We start from the raw sequence: 6,000 nt of genomic DNA on the forward strand, positions 1-6,000 counted from the left end.
TGCAGGAATGTCCAACAGAGCTGTTGCCAGAGAATTCACTGTTAATTTCTCTACCATAAGCCGCCTCCAACGTCATTTTAGAGAATTTGGCAGTACATTCAACCGGCCTCACAACCGCAGACCACGTGTAACGACGCCAGCCTAGGACCTCCACATCCAGCGTCTTCACCTGCGGGAATGTCTGAGTTAAGGGGGTGCTGAGGAGCATTTCTGTCTGTAATAAAACTTTTCTAGATTAAAACGAATTCTGATTGGCTGGACCTGGCTCCCAAGTGGATGGGTCTATGCCCTCCCAGGCCCATGACTACACCCCTGCCCAGTCATGTGAAATCCATAGTCTAATGAATTTATTTCAATTGACTGATTTCCATCTATGAACTGTAACTCAGTAAAATATTAGAAATTGTTGCGTTTATATTTTTGTTAATTCCCTAGTCATACTTAGCTTAACGTTAGCTAGTTGTACTTAGCTAGCATGTTAACGTAGTACCGCAAGAGTGCACAGGGCGACCCATTACAGTAGCCACCACTTGGAAGAACCTAAACGTCTCTTGAAACAAAAGTAATAACTATAGAAAGTAATTCATGGCAAATGTAACAATATAACGTAACTAATTGTATGTTGTATTGAATTCCAAACGTTGTTTCTTATAAGAAGCGAAAAGCCAGCTAGCATCTCTATTAACACATCCACCCATTGCTACAGAGGGCTCGCGGCGTGATAGCGGTTTAGGTAGAACAGTTATAGTTACCTTTCTTTCATGAAGTGCTTGATTCTAAAGATTGCCTTTTCATCTATTTTTCTTAGGAAGGTTTTCAACCTCTCTCTCTTGTTTTCGAGCATTCTTCTTCCAACTGGTGTTCGGGTATAAGACTCGAAACGCCGCTCCACCAGAATTTCTTCCACGCCGAGTCTTTGGATTTGTTTAGCTTCTCCTTTTTTTCTGCGACTCCATTTAGCTATGCTGATAGGGGAAATGAGCTCAAATCGGACGAAGCCTATCGACCAATGGGAGAAGGCAATTTCTTTAAAAAAACAGTCATGTCAGACCAATTCTCCAATCAAATCGCGGTACATGACTCCTTCGTCTCCGCCCATTGCCTTTTATGGGACACCGGACCTGCGTCCTTCTGTGAATATGTTATCAAATCGAGAGAGTGTGGTCCATAAAGAGTTCGCCAGAGTCTTTGATGCTATTCCATCTGGAACTCTCATGTTGTTCAGAGACGTTACCAGACCTCACCTTCTTGACCTACCCTCGCTTAATCCAGTTGACTCTCCAATAAGAAAAATGTGTTTCTCCTTGCTCCCTCAGAACAACATATCTACAAGTGCTTTATTTCAAAAGGGATATTGTATCTATTCCTTATGTCACATTTACTGGAAAACATTTGTCAATAATATCTGTTGGAAAAAAATGTCTGGTTATTACCACACAAATACCTGCTTGTTAACAAGGTCAAAGATGTCTCTTTCAGAATGAACAGTTTTGCATTTATTTTGGCATTGTCTAAATTATGGCAAAGATATTTATAGTTTTATAATTGTTAATATTCTTGATGACTTTTTTTTTTTTTTAAATGGTAGAATGTGCTGCTCAGTTTCCTTAACTATAACCAGGATAAAGTAAAACAATTTTACCTCATGAATCTAATTGTGCAATGGAAAAATGTCATTCATAAATGTAAATTCACAACAACAAAAAAACACTCTTCCATGTTTTCTATAAGGAATTTGAGCAGTACATTAAGACCACTCTACATTATTCTAATAAGAAAGCTGATAAAACAATCAATGTGTATCTTTTAAGGTCTTGTATAATCTGTAATTTGTTGTACCCCCTAGCATATGTTATCATTGTCTGTTTGTATACTTCTTGTATGTATACTGGTGTTAAAAAAATAAAATAAACACATGCTGGCCCTGTATCCAGAGATTGTACCAGCGAGGTCGCTTCAATTCATGATTTTAAAAGACAGATGTAGCCTACATATGACAACATACAGTATATAGCCTATCAAACCGCACTTTCGCTTATCAGCAATATTGTGCTGCACGTGTTACATGACATTTCATCCAATTTGAAGTAAATATATTTTTGGCTGTTAAAAAAATAAGAGGACTGTATTACAGGTAGTAAGTAGCATATTTTATGACTAATTACGACTTATTATTGCGACTAAGGGCTATGAACCTGGGTTCACCAGCGCTGCTGCAGGTCGTTTTTTAATGTGCAAATTCCCAAAACATTCAAATACATTCAAGAACATACAGTATATTATGCACATCCTATGTAGACCGGCTTCTGCTTAGACATTATTGTGGATGTTATTTAAGGGCACTCAGCATATTCCAAAAGTATTCAGACCCCTTCCCTGTTTTCCCTCCAATTTCTTACATTACAGCCTTATTCTTCAACGGATGAAATATGTTTCCTAATCAATCTACACACAATACCCCATAATGTCAAAGCGAAAACAGGTTTTTAGAGGTTTTTGCTAATACAAATAAAAAACAGAAATACCTTATTTACACAAGTATTCAGACCCTTTGCTATGAGACTAAACTTTGAGCTCAGGTGCATCCTGTTTCCATTGATCATCCTTGAGATGTTTCTACAACTTGATTGGAGTCCAGCTGTGGTAAATTCAATTGATTGGACATGATTTGGAAAGGCACACACCTGTCTATATAAGGTCCCACGATTGACAGTGCATGCCAGAGCAAAAACCAAGCCATGAGGTCGAAGGATTGCCCATAGAGCGCCGAGACAGGAGTGTTTCGAGGCACAGATCTGGGGAAAGGCACCAAAGAATTTCTGCAACATTGACGGTCCCCAAGAACGCAGTGGTCTCTATTATTCGTAAGTGGAAGAAGTTTGGAACCACCAAGACTCTTCCTAGAGCTGGCCGCCCGGCCAAACTGAGCAATCAGGGGAGAAGGGCCATGGTCAGGGAGGTGACCAAGAACCCAATGGTCACTGTGACAGAGCTCCAGAGTTCCTCTGTGGATATGGGAGAACCTTCCAGAAGGACAAGCATCTCTGCAGCACTCCACCAGTCTGGCCAGATGGAAGCCACTCCTCAGTAAAAGGCACATGATAGCCCACTTGGAGTTTGCCAAAAGGCACCTAAAGGACTCTCAGACCATGAGAAACAAGATTCTCTTGTCTGATGAAACCAAGATTGAACTATTTGGCCTGAATGCCAAGCGCCACGTCTGGAGGAAACCTGGCACCATCCCTACGGTGAAGCATGTTGGTGCAGCATCATGCTGTGGGGATGTTTTTCAATGGCAGGGACTGGGAGACTAGTCAGGATTTGAGGGAAAGATGAACGGAGCAAAGTACAGAGAGATCCTTGATGAAAACCTGCTCCAGAGTGCTCAAGACCTCAGACTGGGGTGAAGGTTCACCTTCCAACAGGACAACGACCCTAAGCACACAGCCAAGACAACACAGGAGTGGCTTCGGGACAAGTCCCTGAATGTCCTTGAGTGGCCCAGCCAGAGTCCAGACTTGACCCGATCTAACATCTCTGGAGAGACCTGAAAAGAGCTGTGCAGCCATTGTCCCCATCCAATCTTACAGAGCTTGAGAGGATCTGCAGAGAAAAATGGGAGAAACTCCAAAAATACAGGTGTGCCAAGCTTGTAGTGTCATACCCAAGAAGACTCATGGCTGTAATCGCTGCCAAAGGCGCTTTAACAAAGTACTGAGTAAAGGGTCTGACAACTTATGTAAATGTGATATTTAATTTTTTTGCTGCGTCATTATGGAGTAGTGTGTGTAGATTGATGAAAACTAAAACAATTTAATCAATTTTAGAAAAGGCTGTAATGTAAAATAATATATATATTTTAATTCAAGGGGTCGTAATACTTTCCAAATGCACTGTATCTAACGGGGGCACAACTTTGACTTGGGACGGGGGAATCATGTCCCCCCCACATACTTAAATTGAATTTTTAACCCCCCCAGTTTTATCCTTGCAATGTGATACAAAAAGCAGCAATGGTGTGCTTTAGGACCATACAGACTCCTCTGAGCAGTCGGGTAGGCTGTTTGGAGTGTTCAGCAGACTGGATTTAGGACTGCGTGGACACCACAGAGTGGGCTGACAGGCTGTGTGAAGGCAAAGCTTCTGGAAGGCTGGCTGGATCAGCACGGTTGAGTTGAGCATAGCTCAGTGTGTATGTGTGGCACTCTTTCACCGAGTTGTAAAAGCAAGCATGGCAGAAACTGGCTACTCTTTAGTTGGCTGATGTAGCTGGCAAGGTAACTGCTGTTTAACTTAAAAAATAAATAATTTAATTGTATTTATTCGCAGTGCTGAGCTAGTATTGTAATTGTCATGTATAACGTTATTGATCTGTCAGTTTCCCTAGCTAATTCACACTGATATAGTAATAAACAGCTGTTCGAATCCCTCCCGCTACCACAGGAACTGGTCCCAAACTCAACCGTCCTGCAATGTTATTTTAGGCATGTGAGACGCAGCTCACTTGCCAGCCATGGTCCCAGCAATCTTGCGCCCTATAGGCAATATCAAATGCGCAAAAATAACTTAAGAAATAGGTTAGATTACCAGAGATTCTCACATGGCCTTTATATTGTATTACTGCTATTTTTATAGCCTACCTTTTAGGATTGGGAAGATTTTCATACAGAAATATGGGTGATCAATATTTAGGCCTATTTCTAGGCAATGTCGTAAACTATAGCCTAATCACAGGCCTATTTAGGAAGTACATTTCCTTGGAAAGATAACTGCCTCGTGCTTCTCCACCCATGCATAGGCTATAGCCTACTCTATTTAAATGAGACCACATGCGCACCGGATCTCGCAGGTATGGCTACTGAACTGGAAGCAGCGCAGCAAGAATGATTACAGCAACACTTGCTACGTTTTGCATAGGCCTATAGGATGTAGCCTACCTTTTAGGACAATTTGCAGGCAGAGGCACATTAATGGGTAATCAATATTTATTGAAAATTAAAACGCTGGCTCAGCATAATCTGTTTGCGTTGTGCTTTTTCCTTTTCAATGATAACATTTTTTGATTGCACTTTGACTCACGTTGGTTGGGCACCCTACACTTCTTTCCATTATCAATATCTGTTTACAGACACTGTAGTAAACTACAGTCTAAATCATTTTAAAGTTAATTTCATATTCAAGTTAACTGCCACTTGATTCTCCACTCATGTAGGCAGTCTACTCTATTTCAATGAGGCCACACATACTAGGCGAACTTGAACTCTCACGTCCAACTAGGAGAGGTAGGCTACTGAATTCTGTGTGAATAATGCAAAAAATATGTACTTTTAATAAAATAGGTAGGTCAACGTATACAAAGCAGAAAGGAGTGTTTCCAAATGATCTGTAATAACCAAATAAGCCACCTGCATGCCCGACCCCCACCAGTCTAGTCAATAAGTCAACTCTCTCCCAATACAATTTACTTCCCAATTCACACCTTTCATTTTTTTAACTCCCCCAGACCCCCTGCCAGGTTATGTCCCCCCACTTCTAAAACCAAAGTGGCGCCTCCGCTATCTAGTATGTTTAATCTGTATGTGAGAAGTTCAATAGCTTTTAAAGTATTCACTTATGGTAATGTGTTTCAACATAACAACCTCTAAAACAGTGGCTCCAAAAGCAATTACATGATGCCCTAAAAAAGTGTGGCTAAAAGCAAATAGAGTCAGCTGCATCGAGTCTTAATAGCTCATGAATTCAAATAATTAACTACAATGGTTATGAATGGATCAAAAAGACTAGTGATTCACAAGACTGCAGAGGCAGTCAAAATGTCAGTTGGTGACTTTTGTCTTTCGACCACAAGACATTTACAGCCACGCTGGGCTGTGGCCAGTGACCACTGTTGCTCTCCCTTCCCCCACTTCTTGTGAGACAGCAACTGCAGCACCAAACGGTCATGATACACTTTTTCTTCTGACCCATAGCAATTCACAGTACTTGCTATTTCACCCTAAT

Source organism: Salmo salar, chromosome ssa10, assembly GCF_905237065.1.
Source record: "Salmo salar chromosome ssa10, Ssal_v3.1, whole genome shotgun sequence".
NCBI classification, from domain to species: Eukaryota; Metazoa; Chordata; class Actinopteri; order Salmoniformes; family Salmonidae; genus Salmo; species Salmo salar.